Consider the following 27,918-nt stretch of genomic DNA (forward strand, 5'->3'; position numbering starts at 1 on the left):
AATTCTTACATCAATTCTAGTCAATTAATCTTCCAACATACTATAACAGATACATGACAATTAAATTCTATTCTTAAAAAACAAATAGTATAAGACATATAAATACTATAAATAAGACACTTAATATAAAACAGAGGCACGAAATATTAATATTGACTCTTTTGAACCGTAAAAATAATATTGAATCTTTTGTTTCTATTTATAAAAAAAAAAAATTATTTATAAAAAATATTTTTAAAATTAGAAACGAAAAGCAGTACTACGAAGTTAAGGAGACAAAAGTATATAAACAAATATTTTTAAAATGAATTAATTGCCGACCAGAGTTTCTTGTGATAGTGGCTTAGAACATCTAATGAGGCTGTTTGAGTTTTTCACGTCAACTTTTGTTATTAAGTTTCATTTTCATGAAGAAAATAAAAGATGAGAGAGGAACAAACAACAACACTTTTGTCAATCACGTGGGCAGCCTATCATGGTAGACCATACATGTATGAACATGACCCACTTGCTAAACTTGGTAGCCTCACCTGATTAAGTCAATCACATAAATAAGGTAATTAGCATTGCTCTTCAATATCTTTATTTCTTTCTTTAATTTTCCCTAAATAATTGCCTTGCATAAAAAGAGAATAAGTAACTTTGACCAGCTCCAAAACCAACAACTTTTAAATGTGGTTTTGCTTGGACGGCGTTGAGTCTACAAAGGGTTGGGTTGCTTAGTATCCATGCAACAAAGACTTATCAATTTTTGTATTTATATCTCATTCATATGATATAAGCTAAATGAAATAAATCAATTGAGTCGGGCCCCAATAGAAAATGAAAGGGTTGAACCTGTGGCAGTCCTCTTCCACATTTAGTATTCAAGATAAAGATCACTGTTTCTTTCTCACTGCTAAAAATAATGCATCCGGACTGTACAAATTGTCAAAAAGCACATATCCAGACGGCACAAATTTGATGACTTTTCCAAACACTTATATATCCATAACTGATGTTGATTGATATTAAGGGCTGAGGAAAAACAGCGCCCTAAAGATAACTTAAATTTCATCCAAACTACTAGTTGTTCAACCCTATTATAATTGATGGGTTGTGACATATAAACCAAGACAACACACTAAGTCCCAAAACAGAATACATTCTTCTTCGATGGTTGCTCAATAGACCCCTTAAAAGTGTTCGTCTTGCTGTAAAAAGCAGATATGGAGTTACAGCCCGATAGGAAGCGAAATTGAGGGTCCTATTGAGCAACCATATCTTCTTTTGATGCCAAGATTTGAGGACCTCAGCTGCTGTTGATGTTTTCTTTTACTGTTCTGAAATGGAATTTAACTTTCTACATTCAGAATGTACAATACATACTGTGAAAAATCTTAACTAAGGAACATGAAGAAAAAAAAAAAAAAAAAAAGGAAGGCAATTCCAATAAATCCAACAATTTTCAATAACAGCTATTATGATACGTAGAGCAAGCAAGATATAAACAATGTTAAAAAACAAAAAGGAAACCACAAACCCAAGTTACTTGCTAACTTGATGACCTAAGGACCAAAGTGATGCTATCACGAATGAACTATGGACATACATATGCCTGGATCATACTTTTTAATTGTGAACTGCATCATATGTGCAACCACATTGCCTAATAATTTCAGTGTTTCTGAAAATCATGAAAATAAAGTACTGATGTAACCCTGCAATGTAACGTGTGTAAAGACTTAGAATGCACTAGGCTTCAAGATGTTTTCCATTCTTCTGTACTAAGTAAATTGAGGGAGCTTCAGGTAGCTAAGAAGATTTCAGCACAGTAGCGAAATGGAGATAATGGGGAGATGGGATTTAAGAAGAGGGGTAGGGAATGCATCATCAATTATATTTAATAGAAATTGTGGTAGTAGCAAACACAAATGTTATAGAACTATTGGCTAATTGAAGCATCCTCTACAGTTTTTCAACTGTCTAGCAAAAACCAATCTAGAATTGGGAACCTAAAATACCTATGGAAGAACCTTCAGGTGGACATCCTTCAACTTAAGCATTCTTTGTAACATTGTTGGCACTGGCAGAAGAATTTGCTGAAGAAGATGGTTCAGAACAAGCCTTGAGGACAGCTTCATTCTTCCAAAAATAAAAAATGTACTATAACATTAGCCATTAAAAGTCACAATTATTGTTCTATGTTTCGAAACAAATACACGAACAAAAAAAACGTGAGTATATATGAAATTAAAAATAAAAATAAAAAGGCAAGCCGCGGGGCCTGGGAATCATTTGGAAACAATATGTATTATGTTCCCAACCATGCAGATGTGCTTGTTGAAATAAAGGCAATGGCTCATCAACCACAACCTGGTGTGAATTCGGAACAAAATCACACCAATGAATAACAAAGATGTGTGAAGTAAAGGAAGTGGTAATCAATGTGTAAAGTGTCTCCAAGCAACAACAATAAAATAAAAAAAAACAGACCTAGATCTAAGTATAGAGCAACACCACAAGCATAATCAAAGCACAAAGATAAGCAATGGAAGGAAAGGAACAAACACACCAAGATTATTGACCCAGTTCGGTCCAATATGACCTAATCTGGGGAGAGAGCAGCCCTCCAATCCACTATGATGAAAGTGTTACAAAAGAGTTACAAGAAATTAGCTTATAAGCTTACACAAGAACAAGACCTAATTTCTACCCATTTTGTGTCACCCACACTCTCAATAATGAATCCTAAGAGAAAACACAAAAAGAAGCTTTTTGATCCTTCCAATGGTGAAATCTCACTACCCAAGGTGTTTACAATCTTTATATCTAATCCTAGAGTACAATGCAAAAATAATTTGTAAACCCTAAACCTAATCCATTTTGGCGGTAACTTTTCAAATTTGATTATCATAAGTGCATGGTTACAAGAGATACCTCCCAACCAATCCCTACGACTAATACCTCAAATTCGTCCTTGAATTTTGAAAAATCGGCAAATTTCGTCCCTGAATTTTGCGAAATATCAAATTAGTCCCTGAATTTTACAGACGTCCATCAATTCACTCCCTCCGTCCAAAATGTCTGTTAGTAGTGATGATGTGGCTTCTTGCATGTTGTGTTGTCTTGTACACGTGTCAGCAAGTCAGCCACGTGTAAGAGACTAAATTGATGGAAATGGTCAAAATTCGATATTTAACATTTCAGTCTCTTTTTTCCTGTGTTTTCAATTATACCCCTCTATTACCATTCTCTTTCATCCTCACATTTTCACTCAGAAGCATCAAACATGTCCCTAGCCTTTCACCTTCCCGCCTAAATTGTCACCCTCTTCACTTCACCAAAATCATCATCATCACCGGCGATCATCCTTGGAAAAGATTCGGTTTTGAAGTCAGATTTCGTGGTTTGTCAAGGTATAGCCATTCAACTTTGTTTTCCATTCACTCTTGTTCGTTTCTCCATGTTTTGTGTCCGTTTTTTTGTGATTTTCGGTTTTAGTTTTAGGCATTATTTTTCAACTTTTAACTTCATATCATGTTTCGTTGATGTTTGTTTGTGATTGTTGTGTGTTTGATTGCGTTTTTTAGATTAGTAATTTTAGGGTTTTTTGTTAGAAACTTAATAATTTCATGTCTTTATGTTTGGTTACTAAAAATGAAGAACATTATATTTGTACTGAACGAAATCACATCCTGATTTAAACAATTTATAAAAAGGGTTTTTTGAGGTTGGTGTTGAAGTTTGATTTGCATTTTTGATGTTGTTTTTCTTTTGATTTTGACGATGTTGGCAAAATTCGCAGGATGGAAGACTCTATTACGGTAATCTTGCATCACGGTGGTTGTTTAGAGCGAGATGAGTATTGAAGGCTACAATACGTTCGTGGTGAGTTTTGTGTTTGGGAGAAAATGGATGTTGATCAGTTATGCTTGTGGGACATTGAGAAGATGGTGAAACGTTCAAGAGGTTACTTTAAGGTATCTAAAATGTGGTATTGGAAGCCGTATGAAGGTGTTGAAGATGATATAAACATATGCTTGACTCCTTAACAACTGATAAAGACTTATGTGATATGGTACAAGTTGCAAGGGCAAATGGAAATGAAGTGGAAATATATGCACAACATGTGGTGGATACGGAATAGGTTGAAATTGTGCCATTAAGAAATGAAGAGAGGGAGGAACTTGAGAGAGTAATGGAAGAGTCTTTGAAAAGTATGGGCAAAAGGAGGATTAACAAGTGAAGATGAACCAATTAATATTATGGAGATTGATATTTTAAGTGCTGAGGAAAGAAATGTGGTGGACTGTTTGGTTGCTAGTGTGCAAAACAGAGTATATAATCAAGAGGAAAATGTTAATGGTACTCAAGGAATGAAGGATATGGCTTGTGATACTCAAGGAAATGATGAATGTAACGCCCTATTTTAAATATTTAATTATTTTAATGAGTTTAGAGTATATTTATATGATTTATGTGATTAAAATGATTATGTGATGTGTTGTTGTTTTATTAAGCAGTGTTATTTTATTATTTAATAGAATAACATTTAAAAATAAAATAAGATTAAGTTGTGGGGGCTGTTTTGGAAATTAGAAGAGTTTAGTGGAATAAGTGGAAATATATGTTATTTGGTGTAGAAATATATATGTTATTTGGTGTAGAAATATATGTTATTTAGTGTAGAAATATTATGTTATTTGGTGTGGAAATATATGTTATTTGGTGTAGAAATATATATGTTATAGAAATATATTTGTTATAAAGATATATTTGTTATTTGTTATAGAAATATTTTATATTATATATTAGAATAGAATATTGAGACTTGGAGGGCAGATTTGGAAATAAGAGAAAATAAGTAGGTTAAAGATTTATATAAAAGGGGAGAGTTAGAATTAGAAAATAAGGATTACGTGAAACAAGTTTTTGGAGAAAACAAGAGAGGAAGAAGAACCAAGAGAAGAGAGAAGTCAGAGAAGAGAAGAATCTTGTGAGAAGAGGAACAATCTTGTAGATTCCGATCATCTAATCTAAGGTAAGGGTGGGACTAGCTTTCTCTAATAATGGGTTGTATGATTCTAAAAAGGGGTTTAACATGTTGTTTTGTTAGTTTTGATGTTAAAGAAATTAGGGTTAAATTGCAAAATTGATGATTTTCTAAAATAATGTTTTTGTTCAAGTTTTATATGGTTTTGAGTCTCTTTTGATGTATATAAATGTTTAGATAAACTTTGGGATCAAATTTGGGCATAGGGAATTTAAAATTGGGATTTTGGGGTGAAAAATGGAGTTTTCCCGAGAGCCATCTGTTATAACTTGCCATTGCGAGTGAATGTACTCGTCGGGGCGAGTAGCTCTCTGACAGCATGCCATGTTTCATGTTCTTGCGTCTTTTTCACACGTTTCTGTTTTGAATTGGCCTTTGGTATAAACATGAAAGTTTTATATAATTTTGTTAGCTTTCCAATGACTTTGGTTTGACTTGAAAATGAATTTTGGTTTTTGAGATATGATGAAAATACTCCAAGGAGGTCTTAGTGAAATCTTATGAAAATTCAGCATAACCATTTCTAAGTTAATCCAAAACTTATGGGATAATTCCAAACCTCAAAACTAGAAGTACTATGAGTTTAATTAAGGTGTTTAAGAGTATTTAACCTATGTTGTGAGTTGATCTTGGGATAGGAATGAAAGTTGTTATTAAGTTATAGACTTACAGGGAGCCTGAATCAAATGATTAATGATTGTTGGTTAGTTTAAGATATTTATATAAGGTGTTGAAAATGTATGATATAGAAATTATTATTGTTTATATCATTTAAATTGTTATTATTGATGTTGCTATGTTGCATGATGTTTATTGTTGATGTTGACTTGCTCCATATTATTTAATGTTGTTGCCTTGCTGTCGTAATTAGGATTGCTAATGTTGGTCTAAGTTGTTTAAGTTGTAAGATGTTGATCCAAATTATTGGAGTCATATGAGATGTCTAAGTTGTTTAAGTTGTAAGACGTTGAGTCCATGCATGCTCATTTAAGTTGAGGGCTTGATGCCCTGTAATGTATATTTATACATATTATGTTGTGGGATTGATGCTGTAACGCCCACTTTCGTTTAATCGTTATTTAATCGAGATTAGGCAATTATATGATAATTATATAGTATATGCATGATTTTGATATGTTTTGATGATTTGTGGTGATTTTGATGATTTGATTGATGACGTGTTAAGTTATGAGTATTGAAGGATTTGATTATGATATGGGAATTATTTTATTGTTAAATAAAATAAAGATTTGAAAATAATATAAAATATTTAGTTGAGGGCTGTTTTGATATTTTAGATAGTTTTGGGGGAGAAAGTGAGATAAGATAAGTAATTAGAAAAAGATATAAATAGGAGAAGACCTAATATTTAGAAACTCATTGTACGTGAAAACTTTTGGAAGAAGGGAGAAAAGCCAAGTCTAGAGGAATCAAGGTAGAGTGCTGCGATTTTCTTCATTCAAGGTAAGGGTGAGACTAATAATTCAATAATGTTAATTACTGTAATTCTGATGATTAGTTGACAAAGTTAGGATTGATTTAGAGAAGTTTTGGAATTAGGTTAAAACCCTAAAAATTGATGATCAAACGGTAAAACTTGTTTAGATTGATGTAGAAACCGTCCGTTAACCTTAGAATATGTTTAGGATGAATTCTGGAATCAAAATTAGGCTTTGAACCATGTTGTGTGATGGATTTTTGAGAAAAACCCTAGCCTGCCCGTGCTTCTGTTCATCGCTCGCCACGGCGAGTGATGATCCTCGCCTCGCGAGTGATGAACTTCATCGCTCGCCACGCGAGCCCCTTTCCTTCGCCTCGCGAGTTGTTTGGTCCAACTCGCCATGGCGAGCAACCTTTCCTCGCCTCGCGAGCTTAGGCAGAGAGCATGTCATGTTTCGTGTTTCGACCTTTTTAGTTGAACCTTGTATATCCTTGAGTACCTGAACATACCTAGTATTGATTAGGAATGAATGTAGGATCAGAGGGAACCCAGAACGACCTTAGTTTGGGAGTTGAGTGGTACTCGCCATGGCGAGTAAGAGCTCTCGCCTCGCGAGTACAACCAGGATGAACTTGTTTGTGTGTTTGTGCGATCTGTGTCGCACTTGTTGATCAAGAGTGAACCCCTAACTGGTAATGAGACCTAGCGATGTTGTTTAATGCAGACTGTAGAGTTGTTTAAGTTATATTAATATTAATTGGTTAAGAACTATTGTATTGTATATTCATGCAAAATGAGAAGATGTGATAATAATGCAATTTATGTGCTATTGATATAATGATATCATCTTGATATGTGACTTGTTTATGCTGCTTCCGTTGTTTAACTAAGTGCATAAGTATATGATGAAGTTTAGCTCCAAATTATTGGATGCATGTTGATAAGTCGATTACGTTGTTTTGTTCATATGTGTCCATGCATAGCATATCATTGAGCTTTGTCCTCACCACGAAAATTAGGAGCTTTGTCCTCCGCACGTTTTATAGGAGCTTTGTCCTCCGCACGATTAAAGTATATTAATACTTATGATGACGATTGGTACCACATGCATATAAGGAGTCTAGGAGCATTGTCACATTGTCATGATTAAGATGCCTTGTTGATGATGAGTGGATATGTGATTACGTGATAAGTGTTCATTGATTAATGTTATTTTATTATGAAATCTCACCCCTTCTGCTTGAAAATGTTGCCCTTCGTATGGGTAACTTGCAGGTGATCGTGCTTAGTGTGCAGTCGCTTCTGTGAGTGGCCTTGCCTCTCTGTGTCGTCTAGGTCGCTCTGATACGTAACGGGATGGGGTTAATGCTATAACATGCTTCATTCTTTTACGTGAACTGCCATGATAATTTATGCTTTGATAAACTCTTTTGAGATACTTGTTGGGGCCTACGTGCCAAACTGATTTATGATTTCTGAACTAATACTCCGCTGCTATGTTAAGATATTATGTGGAAGTTAAATTATTATTTAACTGTTTTTTGGATTACGTTTCTATGTGATATCCCGTTATGGTTTTTACTCTGATAAATGTTTAAGAAATTTGTATATTGGGAAAACGGGGTGTTACAGATGCCCTGTAAGTTGAGGGCTTGATGCCCTATGAGCATATTTACGCTCAATACGTTGGGGGCTTGATGCACTGGTTGGTACCACATGCATGATTAAGAGGTCGTAGTTGCATTTTGTCTAGATGGTTCAAGATGTGTAAGATGTTTAAGTTGCATTGTCGAGTTGAAGTCGTGTCGTTGTTGTTAAGTTGTTATTTATCCATGTGTCGTTAATAAAGTACTTATGATGTTGACTATGATGTTGTTACGTTGTTTATGGTGTGATTATGTCGTTATATGATGATGTTTATGATGTGAAGTATATGATATTATAAGATGATGTTTATGATGTTATAAAATGATGTTTATGATGTGATGTTTATGTTGTTGTATGACGTTGTGTATAATGTAATGAATATGAAGTTAATGATGATTAGAAGTTGATTGAGTTATTAATGAAATATTATAAGAAGAGTAATGTTATTAATTGATGAAGTATAAGTTGTTAAATGCTTTTGATGAATTGTATGCTTATTATTATTGAATGTGAAATCTCACCCCTTCTGCTTGGAAATGTTGCTCTTCGTATGAGTAACTTGCAGGTGATCGAGTTTAAGCTGTTGTTAGATTGCTGTCGTGAGTGGACTATCTCTCACGTGTGTCTTTAGGTGCTCTGATACGTAACGGAATGGGAACTTTGTTGCATGCTTTTCTATTCCTTACGTATTACTTTATGAAGTTTATGACTATGTTTTTAGACTGGATTTCTATGAGATATTTATGATGAGGCCTTCGTGCCAAAGAATACTATTTTTAGATGTTGAATAAATTCCGCTGCGAAGTATTAATTATTATGTTATTGAATTTTGAAGGAAAATTAGTTAATTATTCCATTTATGATTTTAAGAAAAGAAGTGTGACATTCCGTTTTGTGATGAATACTCTGATTATTTATATGAAATTTTTATGTTGGGAAAACGGGGTGTTACGATGAAGACAATGTTGGTGCTACTGAAGAGGAAAATGTTGGTGCTGCGCAAGAAAGTGAAGAAGTTAGATGGGTGAAGAATGATAAAACATGGTCAAGGGCAATATGTGAGCATGATACATGTGAATGGTTAATATTCTGTGCAAGGAATGAAAAAAGGAAAAGTTTTCATATCAAAACATTTGTGAGTGAACATGATTGCCCTAGAGATTTCAAGAATAAGTGTGCTAATAGGAAATGGGTGGTCAAGATGCTTGAGAAAATATTAAGATGTAATCCTGATATCAAGCATGGGCATATTATGGATGTGTTTAAGACTAAAGTGATACTAGATGACAATATGATATTTAGGGCAAAAAAGGAAGCAAAGGAGTTGGTTGAAGGCAGTGAAAGGGAGCAGTATGGTATATTATGGGATTATGCAAATGAACTAATGAGGAGTAACCCAGGGTCAACTATGAGGAGGAATATAATACCAATGCCAGATTCTCCACCTCAATTCAAAAGATTATATGTTTGTCTGGAGGCATGCAAACAAGGGTTTAAGGCAGGGGTATTATAGAGGGCAATTGTTGTCTGTTGTAGGGCAAGATGGTAATAATCATTTGTTTATCATTGCTTATGTCATTGTTGATATGGAGAACAAGGACAACTAGAAGTGGTTTTTGGAACTACTCCATGCAGATATTGGAAATTATGTGCGTAATGGATGGAACTTTATCTCAGACATGCAAAAGGTATGAATTCCCATTCAAATGGATGGAACTTTATTACTTGTTAATTTATGTATTTTGGATCGATTTGATAGTAAGTATGATAATTCAGGGACCAAATTGATGGATATGCATATAATTGAAGGACCATTTTGTTGTTTATTGTTTAAATTGGCAGGGTCTGATTCCAGCAATGCAAGAAGTGATGCCAGGGGTGCCACATAGATACTGTGTGATGCATTTATGAAAGAACTGCACAAAGCAGTGGAAGAATAAGGAATTGAGAAGGGTTGTCTAGGAGTGTGCTAGGGAAACAACACCTACCCAATTCAATCGTATTATGGAGAGGGTGAAGAGTATTAATCAGAAGGCATGGGAGTATCTCAATAAATGGCCAAAGGAAGCTTGGATTAAGGCTTATTTCAATGAAAATTGCAAGGCATACAACATCGTCAACAATGCTTGTGAGGTATTCAATTCAAAGATTCTGAACTATAGAGGGCATCCAATATTAACTATGGCTGAAGAAATTAGGTGTTATGTCATGAGAAAGATGAGTCAGAACAAAATGAAACTAGATGGGAGAGCTGGACCTTTGTGTCCTTGGCAGCAAAGCAGACTAGAGAAAGAGAAGATTGCAAGCCACAACTGGACACCCCTATGGAATGGTGATAATGCAAGGCAAAGGTATCATATTGAAAACAACTGTAGAATCAAGGTGGATGTTGATATCTTTAAGCAAACTTGTACTTGCAGGTTCTGGCAGTTAATGTAACACCCCGATATTTTATATTATTATTATTATTATTATTATTATATAGTTATACATTTTATTTTATTTACTTGGAACACTTGAGGTAAATTTAATATAGCCTATTTAATTAAATTTGAAGAGATAAACTAGTATTATTTATTTATCCTACTAATAGAATTTCGGTTGGTAGTACTGTGGTTGGTCGTGATGACTTTTGCAAGCATTCACTAATAAATCTCTTAGTTTTATTACATGTATAGAGTTAGGTAAATTCCAACAATTAAACTTCATCCTTATTTTCCTATGGATTATTACTAACATAATTCCTATGTCCAAATTCTTGTTCTCTTCTTTACGTGATTAGCCAAAGAGTGCAGCTTGGGTACAATATTCCATCTCCTTTATCTACCTCTCTTGCAAAATAAAGTGGCATGAATATCCATTATTCAGTCAATTAATTATTTCAGAAGTCTCCTTAGCTGCCTATATTTCCCTCAATCTAATTTATGAGTATTTTAACCAAAATAATCCCTCTTTAATAGTACGTAGTTTAATTTCCACAAATTTCTACCTTAAATTCCCTTTGACCTTGTAACGCTCTTGTCCCTTCAGCTTCATCTTGTTATACAAAGTTCTTAACAATACATTAATAGGATTGTATAGCATGGTCTCCCTCCATTTATTCCCTTAGAAGTCTCCTACATTAATAAACATTACTCTCTTTCGACTTGTATTTTGAAATACATGACGGTTAGTAAACATTCTTATTGACTGAGTTAACTAATTATTCTTCTTTATTTTCTTGTCGGTAAAAAAATCCCATATGTCATCATTCTTTTAGTAGAAACTCGTTTGACCACATAAGGGGATTGACCTATTTATTTTATACCACAAGTTCTAATTAATTCACCTAATTCCAAAGCATCATCTAACTTAAAGGAAACATGAAGACACCTAACCCTTGTAGAGCATTACACGCCTAAACCATTTCCATCCAACATCTCCATGTTGCTGCAATCGTTTACCTTTGTGCAATATCATAAGAACCTCAAAGACCTGTTCGTGCGTTTGGTGCGGAATCAACCTTAAGGGACATCTTGTGTCGAAGGAAATAATTTTGAGGTAAGGGCGGTATTCTGTACAATTATATATCCATAATCTCATAAGCTAATTTGAACGTAGGGACCTTATCCTAATAAGATGAGAAGACTTGAATATAAATAAAAGAATGGATTAGACAACTTTTATTGCATTTCATGTTTGATGAAAAGGTCTCATCTTTTGTGGCATAGCATGACATTATGATTTGACTTTGTGGCATTGCATGGCATTATGATTTGACTCTCTTGTGCTTTAGAGAAAATGCTTTGATGAATGTGATGAATATTTTGAAAGGAAGTTTGAATATCTTAGTTGATGTTTTGAAAATGGTGATGATTTCAAAGAGTGCGCATCATGCATGGCATGACATGTAGTTGTGTCATAGGGTGCCGTAAGGGCGATTTACTCTTGTGCCGAGAGGGCCATTTATTATGTGCCGAAAGGGCGATTTATTCTTGTGCCAATTGGGGCGATATCCGGATCATGGTCAAGTTGCATCTCATGCATCATTTGCATAAAAATCGTATTTTGATTTATGTTATTTGTATTGAGCTTTTGACTCTTATGTGGTGAGTGTTTTACTGTTCTTCTTATCTTGTGCCTTTATGTCTATATAATTCTATTATTGTGGATTAGGAATACTGACCCCTTACAACCAACATTTTAGGTATTGATGAGTTCGAAGATTTGAAGAAAGTATAATGTTAAGTTTGCACGCGCGGGAAATAAATTTGGGTTTTTCATAAATTGTAATTTAAAATATTTTTGAGGTTCATTTTAGCTTCTTGTAATAATCCAATTTAATGAATAATTTCTATTATTTTACTTTAATAGTTACCTTCTAGATATATTTTCTATTAATTATCTTTTATTTTCAAAAGCAAATATACTCATATTTTCTAAAGAATAAATAATATTTTGGTAATGTCTTGGATTAAAATCCGGAGCGTTACAGTTAACAGGTAAATGTTATTATTAGTTAACTTGTACTTGTTGTTGTTAGTTAACTGCAGAATCAATTGTTTGTTCTGATGGTTTATGTATATTTGGATATTTATTTTGTTGGATTGAATGAACATGAATGCCATGTATGCATGCATGTTCAGCACTTGCATTGAGAGGATTCAAGCTAGAAGATCATTGTCATGCTTGGTTGACCCTTGGATCATATAGGGAAACTTATAGCTACTTTATTCAACCTATGAATTCTCATATTTACTGGGAACCAACACCTTATGAAAAACCTGTGCCACCAAAGGTGAAAAGGTCAGCAGGAAGACCTAAGAAAAATAGGAGAAAGGATGGTAATGAAGAACCTATTGGTGGGAGTAGCATGAAGAAAACATATAATGACATTCAATGTGGAAGATGTGGACTGATGGGACATAACTCAAGAAGTTGTGCAAAGCAAGGTGTGGCTAGGAGACCAAAGAATTGGATTGACATTGAGCCTGAAGAACAATACAAAGTAATGTGGCAAGTGTGGAAATTGTTGTTGAGAATGTTGCTACTGAGGTGCAACAAGAGGATGTTGTTAGAGTTCCAAATCCAAATTACGGGCCATCCGCTTCTACTCAACCCCAATACATGGAGTTTATCCCAACTCTAAGATTTCCAAAACATTGATACATGTTTAAATTATGCTTTTGGACTAGTTTAATTAATGCTTTTTGAACTTGTTTAGTTTATGCTTTTTTGGATATGTAATCACTTAAGAACATCAAATGATTTAATGACTTGATGACTATGTAATGTTGTTTTTTTTGGCTATGTAATGACTTATTAACATCAAATATTGACTATGATATAATGCAAATGCCTTTCTTTTTATAATCAAAGTGTCTGTCTTTTACTTTTTACTTTGTTCAGCAAATGTATGCTGTAACACCTCGTTTTCCCAACTTAAAAATTCCAAACATATAATCAGAGTATTCAACACATAAACGGAATGACACACTTCATAAAATCATAAACGAGATAATTAACTAATTATCCTTCGACACAAATCATCAACATATTAGCAGCGGATTAAATTCTTCATCATAAATAGTCTTGGCACGCAGGCCTTATCAAAACATCTCATAAAGTCAGTTAAACAACTTATTCCTAAATCAAATACGTAAAGGAATAAGAAATAGCCACAAAAGATCTCATCCCGTTACGTATCAGAGCACCTAAAATGACACAGTGAGGGATAGCCACTCACGACAGCAACACCAACTACTTAGACTTGATCACCTGCAAGTTACTCATACGAAGAGCAACATTTCCAAGCAGAAGGGGTAAGATTTCACAAAACAATAATATTAAGCATATAATTCAACAATTAAATTTAACACAAGAAATCATCATAATATTCATCATAGATAATAATGTATCATTTATCACTTCATTCATAGTTCATATAAATAATCACAACTTCACAACTTATCATCTTTGACTCGACAAAATGCAACTATGCAACTTAGACCTCTTATATGCATGTGGTACCAATCCAGGGCATCAAGCCCTCAATGTAATAAGTATTAATATACTTCTAGGGCATCAAGCCCCCAACATAATTGAGCTAAAGCTCCAGGGCATCAAGCCCCCAATGTGGTGAGCAAAGGCTCTAGGGCATCAAGCCCCCAACAATGAATGCTAATGCATGGACACAACAACTTAACTTCTTATAAGCAACAACCTCTTAAATATATCCAATAATTTGGAACATCATCATCTTAATCAACTTAGACCGACTCATGCAGCTTAGTTAAATAACAAACAGCAACATAGGCAGTATGCAAATCATCATGATATAACAATATCGAATGCAAATCAACAACATCTCAATATCAACATAATTCATATAATGTATATACAATTATATAACATTAACAACAACATTAGATCATATTAATTCAGGCTCACTGAAACAACAACAGCAAGATAAACAACTTAGTTTCTAACCTCTAAGATCAACTCACATCAACTTGTGCGACAAGGATCGCATTTAACCTAAACAAGGCATTCTGTAACTGGTTAGCTCGCGAGGCGAGAGCCTCTACTCGCCATGGCGAGTTCATCTGTAACTCCCACAAGTTTGTTCTTAAATTATTCCAGGTTCAATCTCAATCTCCAATCTTTCCTAATCATTATTAGACATATTCAGGCACTCGAAAACATTTAAGGATCAACTCAAAAGTCAAAATTACGAAATCTGGATATCTCTCTGGTCATGCTCGCTATGGCGAGTTCATCTGATCACTATGGTGAGCTGCGAGGTGCACCTCGCGAGGCGAGCGATGAACTTCATCACTCGCGAGGCGAGGATCATCGTTCGCGAGGGTGAGCAATGAATGTTGGCTCGGGCAGAAGTGCAGTTTTCACGAAAATTCATCATTTCTCATGGTTTTAAGCCTAACATTGATTCCAAAATTCATCCTACATATTATCTAAGGTCTAGGAACAGTTTCTACATCAATCTAACAAGTTTCCACCGTTTAATCAATAATTCTACAATTTTGACCTAGTTTTCAATTCCTCTAAAACTCATCCTACATCATGTTAAATCTAACCATTGAATCACAGACTTAATAAAATTGCAAAGTTAGTCTCACCCTTACCTTAGAATGTGAAAATCGCAGCTTTTTGGTCTGTCTCCCTTCTCTTGGTTTTTTCTCCCTTTTCTCCAAAAACTGATCGTACGTACGTTATGTTTTTCTAACTAGGTCTTTCCTATTTATATCTTCTCCATCTATCTTATCTTATTTCTCTTTCTGCCCCAAAACTCTCTAAAATCTCAAAACAACCCCTAAACTCAATAATTATTTTATTTTCAAATCTTATTTTATTAAACAATAAAATAAGTCACAACTCCTCATAAAATCACATAAAAATCACCTCAATCATATAAATATCTTAAATCACACATATATCATATAAATATAATATAACCTTATCATAATAAATTCTAGACTCAGTTAAATAATTAAATAATTCAAAGAGGACGTTACATATGCACCAAGGATCACATTGATATCTGTTATGATAATTCAAGGACCTATTTGATGGTATTTTCACTAATTTGAGGATCGAAATGATGGATATGCATATAATTACATGGACTTGGCACAGTACAATAGTATTTAAAACAACTCAATCAAACAAAATACTCATATTAATATCTTAATCAACCTAAGCTCACTTCCTACACAATGAACTTTATCCATCAACCTTGCCCTCCAAACCTCTTCTCTGCCCCTATCATTTGGCTTCTCCATCAACCTTGCATTTCTTCCATGACCAATGTAACGCCCTCTCTAATTATTTGATTATTTTAAATGAGTTTAGAATATACTTATATGATTTGTGTGATTTATATGATTTATTTTTATGAGTGATATTTTGTTATGTTATATGTTGATATTTATTAGTATAATATAAATGTTATTTGATTTAGAAATATGTATATGTTTTAGAAAAATATATGTTAATTGGTTTAGAAAATATATGTTATTTGTTGTAGAAATAAATATGGTTTGTTAAAGGAATATACATGCATTGTTGTAGAAAATATATGTTATTATATTATAGAAATATATATGTTATTTGATTTAGGAATATAATATATGTCATTTGTTATAAAAATATATACATGATTTGTTGTAGAAATATATGTCATTTGCTATGGAAATATAAATGATTTGTTATGGAAATATATATATGTTATAGAGATATATTTGTTATTTATTATTGTTATAGAAATATTTTATATATATGTATATATTAGAATAGAATATTAATATTTGGATTTAAGAGAAAAATAAGTAGGTTAAAGATTTATATAAATAGGAGAGATCTAGTTTAGAAAAACATAACGTACGTACGACTGCTTTTGGAGAAAAGGGAGAAAAACCAAGAGAAGAGGGAGAGACCTAGAGGGGCTGCGATTTCCTGATTATAAGGTAAGGGTGAGACTAACTTTGCAATTCTATTAAGTATGTGAATCAATGGTTAAGTTTAACATGAATTAGGATGAGTTTAAGAAGAATCGGAAATTATGTCAAATTGATAGAATTGATGATTAAACGGTGGAAACTTGTTAAAAAGATGTAGAAATTGTCCTTAGACCTTAGATAATGATTTAGATGAATTCTGGAATTGAAATTAGGCTTTGAACCATGTTGTTTGATGGATTTTCGAGAAAACCCGTAGTCTGCCCGTGCTTCTGTTCATCGCTCGCCATGACGAGTGATGATCCTCGCCTCGCGAGTGATGAACTTCATCGCTCGCCACGCGAGCCCCCTTCCTTCGCCTCGCGAGTTGTTTGGTGCAACTCGCCATGGCGAGCAACCCTTCCTCGCCTCGCGAGCTAAGGCAGAGAGCATGTTAGATTTTGTGTTTCGACCTCTTTAGTTGGACCTTGGATGCCTTAGAGTGCCTGAACATACCTAGTATTGATTAGGATTGAATGTAGGATCAGATTGAACCCAGAACAATACTAGTTTGGGAGATGAGTGGTACTCGCCATGGCGAGTAAGAACTCTCGCCTCGCGAGCACATCCAGAATTGAGTGCTTTTGAGGAATTTGAGACCTGAGTCGTTTGATTGGATTAGGAATGGAACTTTAGGTAGTAATGAGACCTATCTAAGATGTTAACTGTTATTTGTGAAGCTATATTGAAATGCTAAGTGTTTATAATGTGATTTATTGATTGATTGCATTACTTGAATTATTATTGAATAATTAGGAAGTTGTTGAAAATGAATTGATATTAAGCTGTTGATATGATCTGATTATGCTGTTATTGTTATTTAACTAAGTTGCATGAGTTGTTGTTGATTATCATTTGATATTGTTATATCCTGAGATGTTTATGTGTCGCCTATGTTGCTGTTGTTGGTTATGTGAAATATTTATATGCCTTATGTGGAAGATGTTTGATGTTTAAGTTGTCGATGCTTCACATTAATATTGTTATGTTGTGAATTGAAATTGATATATTGATATCTCTCTGTTGTTGTGTGACTTGACTGTGCTACTGCTGTTATTTAACTAAGTGCATGATGTCTATATATATATATTATGAAATGATGACGTTTAGCTCCAAATTATTGGATGCATGATGATATGTTGATTACGATGATTACGGTGTTTTGTTGTTAAGAGTCCATGCATAGCATTTCATTGAGCTTTGTCCTCACCACGATTAGGAGCTTTGTCCTCCGCACGTTTTAGGAGCCTTGTCCTCCGCACGATAAAAGTATATTAATACTTATGATGACGATTGGTACCACATGCATATAAGTGTCTAAGTTGCATTGTCGCATATGTCGAGTCAAGGTCGTTGTTGATGAATTATCATCCATGAGTTGTTAAGTTGTCGATGAATTATCATCCATGAGTTTGTCGAGTTGTGTTCTACCCATGTGTTGTTAAAGAAGTACCTACGAAGATTATACGATGTGAATTATATGATGTTGACTAAAATATTGCTATGTTGTTTAACATGTTGATTATGATATTGTTATGTTGCTACGTTGTTTAAGATATTGATTATGATATTGTTATGTTGCTATGTTGTTTAACATGTTGATTATGATACTGTTATGTTGCTACGTTGTTTAAGATATTGATTATGATATTGTTATGTTGCTATGTTGTTTAACATGTTGATTATGATACTGTTATGTTGCTACGTTGTTTAAGATAATGATTATGATATTGTTAAGTTGTTATGATGTTGTGTATAATTGTTACTATTAAGTGATGAATATGTTGTTCTATATATGATTAATATTATTAAGTGAATATTATGTTATGTTATTGATGATGATCGAATGTTGTGATTACTTGGTAATTGTTTATCAAAGATGCTATGATGTTTAAGATGATATTGTTTAAGATGATTATGTTTAAGATGTTTATGTTGAAGATTTATGATGTTGATTTTGGTGTTAGTATGTGTTGATTATATTTTTATAAGATGATGAATATGTTGTTATTATAAGAAGATGAATATGTTGTTGTTATATTATTATATTATGAAGAGATGATGTATATATAATTATTATTATTATTAAGTGAATATCATGCTATGTTGTTGTTATATTATTATATTATGATGAGATGATGTATATATAATAATTATTATTATTAAATGAATATCATGCTATGTTGTTGTTATATTATTATATTATGACGAGATGATGTATATATAATTATTATTATTATTATTAAGTGAATATCATGTTACTTTGTGGTTATATTATTATAAGAAGATGTTTATGTTATGATGTAGATAATTATTACTATTAATAAGAGATGATTATATTGTGTTGTTTTAAAGTTATTAGTGATGATGATATCTATGAATTGTTAAGTGTACTTGATGATGTTTATGTTAAATTGATAAGTTGTCTTTTATTAATGAATTGATAATGAGATGTTTGATGAATAATTATTATTATGAATTAATGATGTTGTTATGTTGTATATGAATTAGGATTAAGATGTTGTCATGCTATATATGAACTATGACTATGATGTGATGATCTATGTTTGTTACGATTTGGTTAATATGTGTTAAATGATAATTAGAAGTTGGTTGAACTATTAAGAATTATTACATGAAGAATTATTATTACTAATAGATGAAGTTATTTATGTTGTTAAATATAATTATTGAATTATATGCTTGATATTATTGTTTTGTGAAATCTCACCCCTTCTGCTTGAAAATGTTGCTCTTCGTATGAGTAACTTGCAGGTATTAATGATTAGTAGGAGTGGTGGCTCAAGTGTCTTTAGGTGCTCTGATACGTAACGGGATGGGAACTTTGTTATTGCTTTCTATTCCTTACGTATTGTTTTTGAAGAATTATGACTATGTTTTTAGAATGGATTTTTATGACATAATTGTAAAGAGGCTTTAGTGCCAAAGACTGTTTTGATTATTGAATAATTTCCGCTGCGAAGTATTAAAGATTTTGTTATTGAATTTTAAAGGATAAATAGTTATTTATTCAGTTTATGATTTTATGAAAAGAAGTGTGACATTCCGTTTTTGTTAATTACTCTGATTAAATAAATGAAATTTTCACGTTGGGAAAACGGGGTGTTACAATTGGTATCAGAGCTGGTCGGTCCGTCCGGCCAATTAGAAGAGTTGTGTCGAGTTTTAGTAATAGTTATATTACTATCTTTATGCTATTTGATTAGTTGTTGTTGTGTTTCTGATTAATATTTATGTTTACTATGTGATCATGTTTGATTGACTAACTTTGATATGGTTTGCATATTTTGTTGAAGTTTCTATTTAACTATATATGGTTTAGTATGGTTATGCAATGATTGAATTTATTTCTTGTGTGCTTGAATTTCGAGGACGAAATTCTTTTAAGGGGGGGAGAGTTGTAACGCCCTCTCTAATTATTTGATTATTTTAAATGAGTTTAGAATATACTTATATGATTTGTGTGATTTATATGATTTATTTTTATGAGTGATATTTTGTTATGTTATATGTTGATATTTATTAGTATAATATAAATGTTATTTGATTTAGAAATATGTATATGTTTTAGAAAAATATATGTTAATTGGTTTAGAAAATATATGTTATTTGTTGTAGAAATAAATATGGTTTGTTAAAGGAATATACATGCATTGTTGTAGAAAATATATGTTATTATATTATAGAAATATATATGTTATTTGATTTAGGAATATAATATATGTCATTTGTTATAAAAATATATACATGATTTGTTGTAGAAATATATGTCATTTGCTATGGAAATATAAATGATTTGTTATGGAAATATATATATGTTATAGAGATATATTTGTTATTTATTATTGTTATAGAAATATTTTATATATATGTATATATTAGAATAGAATATTAATATTTGGATTTAAGAGAAAAATAAGTAGGTTAAAGATTTATATAAATAGGAGAGATCTAGTTTAGAAAAACATAACGTACGTACGACTGCTTTTGGAGAAAAGGGAGAAAAACCAAGAGAAGAGGGAGAGACCTAGAGGGGCTGCGATTTCCTGATTATAAGGTAAGGGTGAGACTAACTTTGCAATTCTATTAAGTATGTGAATCAATGGTTAAGTTTAACATGAATTAGGATGAGTTTAAGAAGAATCGGAAATTATGTCAAATTGATAGAATTGATGATTAAACGGTGGAAACTTGTTAAAAAGATGTAGAAATTGTCCTTAGACCTTAGATAATGATTTAGATGAATTCTGGAATTGAAATTAGGCTTTGAACCATGTTGTTTGATGGATTTTCGAGAAAACCCGTAGTCTGCCCGTGCTTCTGTTCATCGCTCGCCATGACGAGTGATGATCCTCGCCTCGCGAGTGATGAACTTCATCGCTCGCCACGCGAGCCCCCTTCCTTCGCCTCGCGAGTTGTTTGGTGCAACTCGCCATGGCGAGCAACCCTTCCTCGCCTCGCGAGCTAAGGCAGAGAGCATGTTAGATTTTGTGTTTCGACCTCTTTAGTTGGACCTTGGATGCCTTAGAGTGCCTGAACATACCTAGTATTGATTAGGATTGAATGTAGGATCAGATTGAACCCAGAACAATACTAGTTTGGGAGATGAGTGGTACTCGCCATGGCGAGTAAGAACTCTCGCCTCGCGAGCACATCCAGAATTGAGTGCTTTTGAGGAATTTGAGACCTGAGTCGTTTGATTGGATTAGGAATGGAACTTTAGGTAGTAATGAGACCTATCTAAGATGTTAACTGTTATTTGTGAAGCTATATTGAAATGCTAAGTGTTTATAATGTGATTTATTGATTGATTGCATTACTTGAATTATTATTGAATAATTAGGAAGTTGTTGAAAATGAATTGATATTAAGCTGTTGATATGATCTGATTATGCTGTTATTGTTATTTAACTAAGTTGCATGAGTTGTTGTTGATTATCATTTGATATTGTTATATCCTGAGATGTTTATGTGTCGCCTATGTTGCTGTTGTTGGTTATGTGAAATATTTATATGCCTTATGTGGAAGATGTTTGATGTTTAAGTTGTCGATGCTTCACATTAATATTGTTATGTTGTGAATTGAAATTGATATATTGATATCTCTCTGTTGTTGTGTGACTTGACTGTGCTACTGCTGTTATTTAACTAAGTGCATGATGTCTATATATATATATTATGAAATGATGACGTTTAGCTCCAAATTATTGGATGCATGATGATATGTTGATTACGATGATTACGGTGTTTTGTTGTTAAGAGTCCATGCATAGCATTTCATTGAGCTTTGTCCTCACCACGATTAGGAGCTTTGTCCTCCGCACGTTTTAGGAGCCTTGTCCTCCGCACGATAAAAGTATATTAATACTTATGATGACGATTGGTACCACATGCATATAAGTGTCTAAGTTGCATTGTCGCATATGTCGAGTCAAGGTCGTTGTTGATGAATTATCATCCATGAGTTGTTAAGTTGTCGATGAATTATCATCCATGAGTTTGTCGAGTTGTGTTCTACCCATGTGTTGTTAAAGAAGTACCTACGAAGATTATACGATGTGAATTATATGATGTTGACTAAAATATTGCTATGTTGTTTAACATGTTGATTATGATATTGTTATGTTGCTACGTTGTTTAAGATATTGATTATGATATTGTTATGTTGCTATGTTGTTTAACATGTTGATTATGATACTGTTATGTTGCTACGTTGTTTAAGATATTGATTATGATATTGTTATGTTGCTATGTTGTTTAACATGTTGATTATGATACTGTTATGTTGCTACGTTGTTTAAGATAATGATTATGATATTGTTAAGTTGTTATGATGTTGTGTATAATTGTTACTATTAAGTGATGAATATGTTGTTCTATATATGATTAATATTATTAAGTGAATATTATGTTATGTTATTGATGATGATCGAATGTTGTGATTACTTGGTAATTGTTTATCAAAGATGCTATGATGTTTAAGATGATATTGTTTAAGATGATTATGTTTAAGATGTTTATGTTGAAGATTTATGATGTTGATTTTGGTGTTAGTATGTGTTGATTATATTTTTATAAGATGATGAATATGTTGTTATTATAAGAAGATGAATATGTTGTTGTTATATTATTATATTATGAAGAGATGATGTATATATAATTATTATTATTATTAAGTGAATATCATGCTATGTTGTTGTTATATTATTATATTATGATGAGATGATGTATATATAATAATTATTATTATTAAATGAATATCATGCTATGTTGTTGTTATATTATTATATTATGACGAGATGATGTATATATAATTATTATTATTATTATTAAGTGAATATCATGTTACTTTGTGGTTATATTATTATAAGAAGATGTTTATGTTATGATGTAGATAATTATTACTATTAATAAGAGATGATTATATTGTGTTGTTTTAAAGTTATTAGTGATGATGATATCTATGAATTGTTAAGTGTACTTGATGATGTTTATGTTAAATTGATAAGTTGTCTTTTATTAATGAATTGATAATGAGATGTTTGATGAATAATTATTATTATGAATTAATGATGTTGTTATGTTGTATATGAATTAGGATTAAGATGTTGTCATGCTATATATGAACTATGACTATGATGTGATGATCTATGTTTGTTACGATTTGGTTAATATGTGTTAAATGATAATTAGAAGTTGGTTGAACTATTAAGAATTATTACATGAAGAATTATTATTACTAATAGATGAAGTTATTTATGTTGTTAAATATAATTATTGAATTATATGCTTGATATTATTGTTTTGTGAAATCTCACCCCTTCTGCTTGAAAATGTTGCTCTTCGTATGAGTAACTTGCAGGTATTAATGATTAGTAGGAGTGGTGGCTCAAGTGTCTTTAGGTGCTCTGATACGTAACGGGATGGGAACTTTGTTATTGCTTTCTATTCCTTACGTATTGTTTTTGAAGAATTATGACTATGTTTTTAGAATGGATTTTTATGACATAATTGTAAAGAGGCTTTAGTGCCAAAGACTGTTTTGATTATTGAATAATTTCCGCTGCGAAGTATTAAAGATTTTGTTATTGAATTTTAAAGGATAAATAGTTATTTATTCAGTTTATGATTTTATGAAAAGAAGTGTGACATTCCGTTTTTGTTAATTACTCTGATTAAATAAATGAAATTTTCACGTTGGGAAAACGGGGTGTTACAACCAACACCATTGTTTTTAAAATAGCCTAATTCTTCAGCTTCATCAACCCACACAAAAAATTTACAATTTTCACAATCATCCTATACAATCAAAAGACAAAATCAGTATAATTTAAACAAAACATTCATACATTAAATAACCATTGTTAAACAAACCTTATGCATAGTGCAAGCATAGAAAAGCCTTCCTGGGTTATTGACAGTGTTTGCTGTTCTTACAACACAAATTCTAGGACACCAACATTGAAGCTCTCTCACATCATCATTGTACATAGAGCTTGAAGATGAATACCGGTTGTTGTAGTTGTTTTTGCCCATTCGCGCACCACCCATCAATTCTGAACACCGAATCTACAAGGCAGACCACTTGATTTATGAATTTTGAATTTAATCAAAAAAATTAGGGTTCTAAGTTTTTTGAATTGGGGAAGAAATTTGCATCAATTTATGGAAGAAATTTTGGGGATTTTGAACTCTATGTACGGAATTATAACATTAGGGTTCCAAATTTATATATTTGGGGAAGAAATAGCCCTTAATGAGGAAGAGGAGAAAGAGCCGTTACTCACAAAGAAGAGAAATAGCCGTTGCCAATTTTCTGGAATCCATCAATTTGGTCCTTGGAAATTTTGTGTAAATCAATCAGTTTGGTCCCTGCTTGCATGAAATCTGACATGGTAAGCTTTGTCGAAGGTTAACGTTACATGTAACCTCTGTTAACAGACCAACTTAACGGAGGGACTGATTTGATTGGCATTTTGTAAATTCAGGGACAAATTTGATATTTTGCAAAATTCAGGGACGAAATTGGCCGATTTTTCAAAATTCAAAGACGAATTTGAGGTATTAGTCCAATCCCTACCAAACTATATTAAACATGTATTTTCCATGCATCCCATCTGTAACCCTCCTCAATTAATACTCCATCTTTGTTCAATTTTCAAGAATAAAATTTCAACTTTGCCATTCTACCTTTTATTCGTACAATTCTCAATACACTCTCCATTCTTATTGTCTTTTTCAATTCATTTCCAGATTGTCTCATGACTCACATCTATTTCTTCTTCTTTTTCATTTCTTATTATCTGAAGAATTGCTATAAAGTCCAAATTGGTAAATCTCTTATGGAAGAAGGTTGATGCGGTTTTAGCAAATGATGACAGTTTAGGTCTTGGTGATTGCCTACGTTCTAGCCCACGGCGACCCATTGGAAAAACCATTACTGGGGCTTTCAACATTTCTAAAAGGGTGAGAACGGCGGCGACGGTGATGGTGACAGATGCCTTTCTTTTGTTCTACCCGCAGCTTTCACAACAAGCGTCAATTATGGCTCATTATAACGTCCAAGATCTGCTATCTTACCATTGTTTAACTGGTGAGAAACTACTACCAATTGATGTGTGTTTTAGCTATCTTTTTTACCTCACGTAAATGTTGTTTTACATCCGTTTTATGTTTGTTTTTGTGCCAGTGCCCTTGAAACAGATTCTTGTATCAGAGTTGGAGAAGATTGTCAATAAGTTGCGGGTGAAATATAGGACATATCTCATAGAGTTTGATGTTGAACATGTGAGCTAATTATAGGACGTGACCTCACCTTGCATAATTCGTGTATTCTTTTCATTATTGCGTTGATTATGATAGCAGTGTGTCCTTTAGGGATGATCTTTTTGAGCTTATTTTTTTTTCTTATCTCTTTCTCCTGATTTTGAACAATCTGTTTTTGCCTTATGTTTTGGAACATTTTATTTAGATCCTTGCTTGTCAAGGTTTTGTGGATGTAATGGATGTTTTGAGGTGTAATAGATCGTCTGTTGCTATCTATGGTTCACGATGGATTATTCCAATCTTATTTTATCTAATATGTTTTGATTAATATTGAGTTAATAAGTTGATATACATGTCACTTTTCTCCTAAAGAAGTTGAAAGGACTCGGACTCTTTTGGAAATTTAGAAAAACATACTTGCGGCATAGTAAAATGTTATAGTTCTGCTTTGGTGATAATATTCTTTTTTGGAGGGTTATTGCAAATGTTTTGGCAAGTTCAAAGTTGAAGAATACACTTATATTGTTTCTATAGCATAGTGTTGTTGCCAGAATTAAAATACTAGCATATTCAGTAATAACAACCTAGAATATTAACTCTTATATTATGTGTGTGATCATAAGAAGACCTTAGTGTAATGACATGGATTGTAATCAACAACAAGTATGTCAGGTTAAAATTGCTTAATATGAATGTTGTATTTCTACGAAATGACTCAGATGGTGGCTGTTCGTTTTGCGTCAACGATGCCATCATCATAAGTTGTAATTGAACTATTAAACTTTGTTTTTGGCTACTACATATGCAATGTATATGCACGGGTGGATAGTCTAGTGTTTTCCAACCCAAAAGATCCTCACTACAAAGACACTCAATCTTAAAGTTACCTCCTTTGTAATCCAAGTTTCTCTCTCTTCAAGCTCTCCTTCAAAATCTGCACAAGAACACATATATAGTAGTCTTCAACTGTCAGAATCGTGTCACATTTTGTCCAAATCGTGACGTGATTGGTGCATATGACCCAATGTACGACCAACCTTATCCTGAAAAACGTACCCAGCAAGTTTGAAAATCTTGTCACATTTTTCCAAAATCGTGACACGATTGAGCACCTGCAAACCATGCTCACTGCCTGGAAATCGTGACACGTTAATGAAATCGTGTCACGATTTCTCTGTTCTTCCAAATCACAAATTTGAAGCCAATATACAACACAGCCAATAAAGCAACAAATTAACATCCTCAATCATTTTCTCAAGGAATGATGAACCTATTTAATTAATAACGTATAATCCTGAGCTAAAATAGCAAATGCGCAGAAGAATCGAAATTAGCAAGGAAATTGACTAATTCAAATACCTGCCATACACGGTGAAGACGCTTCTTGGCATTGGCTTTACAGGTGGTGGTGAGCTTGATTCTCTTCCATAAGAGTCTTGGAGAATCATGCTTCTTCACTACCTGCATCACCCGCGTCCCCCAAAATGCACCACCCATCTATTTTATTTTACTTGCAAAACAAACCAGATTCAATCAATATTTCATTTCACAAAAGCATCACCTTTTTCTTATATTATCCAGTAGTCTGAAGCAATCCATGATCAAACTGGTGGTATATCTATTAACTAATAGAAATGCACAAGCTTCATAAGTTTGATACACTGGTAGTCACATAAAACTGTCATAAGTAAATGTAAGAACTACAAACAAAAATAATATAATGAAATCTACAACTGACAAACGAAAATCAAACCCCCAACTAACTCAAATAACCACAAGTCGTGCCCATTGCCTAGAGCTTCTTTTACAATGTCCTCGCTAGTCACCTCTCATAACCATAAATTAACATACCCATATATCAAAATCAAGATTTAGGAGATAATAACATAATCAAAATAAACTATTAACAATGAGGGACTTAAGAACTAACTGGGTTTGGATATTCAGGGAAGACTCCGAGACCGATCCTGGACTCAAGTAGGAATTCTAATATGTGAGAATGGAATTTGGTACACTGAATCTAAGTACAGATTTAGAGGATTTAGAGAAGATATAGTTGAATGATGAATACTGTACTCCTTTCATAAGATATTTTGTGTAACGCCCTAGTCGTTATTTTATTTATTTTGATTTATTTAGAGTCTTTTATATGATTTTAAATAATATTTGTTGATTATGTGGTGTGTTATATTTTATTATATGGTTTATTTTATTATTAATTAAAATAGTGTGAGAATTAATATTATTTTGGAGGTTGGGGAGTTAATTAGGAATTAATAGAATTAAGGGGGAGTTAAATGAAATAAAGGGGAGTTATATTTGGGGAGTTAGGAAAAGAGAAGTCAGAACTGCTTTTACGTACAGACAGAGTTTTGGGAGAAAAGGGAGAAGAGCCAAGTGAACCTGAATTGTTGTGCATTTGTCCTTCTGAATTAAGGTAAGGGTGAGGTTTGCTTCAGTAGTATAGATATTGAATTCTGAGTTTGGATTTAACAAGTTTATGATAGAATTAG

General features: G+C 32.7%; 2 long non-coding RNA genes across 2 annotated transcripts; one reads left to right on the forward strand and one right to left on the reverse strand.

Moving 5' to 3' along the window:
* Positions 1-1,426: 1,426 nt before the first annotated feature.
* Positions 1,427-27,442, reverse strand: LOC120576824 (uncharacterized). The gene is made up of 3 exons (XR_005642898.1): positions 27,336-27,442; positions 26,765-26,915; positions 1,427-2,124 (listed from the first exon to the last, which is right to left on the reverse strand). It is a non-coding gene; the product is annotated as an uncharacterized lncRNA (long non-coding RNA).
* On the forward strand, positions 2,626-4,435 carry LOC112416790 (uncharacterized). The gene is made up of 2 exons (XR_003007278.2): positions 2,626-3,398; positions 3,788-4,435. It is a non-coding gene; the product is annotated as an uncharacterized lncRNA (long non-coding RNA).
* Positions 27,443-27,918: the final 476 nt, after the last annotated feature.

This window comes from Medicago truncatula, chromosome 7 (assembly GCF_003473485.1).
Source record: "Medicago truncatula cultivar Jemalong A17 chromosome 7, MtrunA17r5.0-ANR, whole genome shotgun sequence".
Taxonomy (NCBI): Eukaryota; Viridiplantae; Streptophyta; class Magnoliopsida; order Fabales; family Fabaceae; genus Medicago; species Medicago truncatula.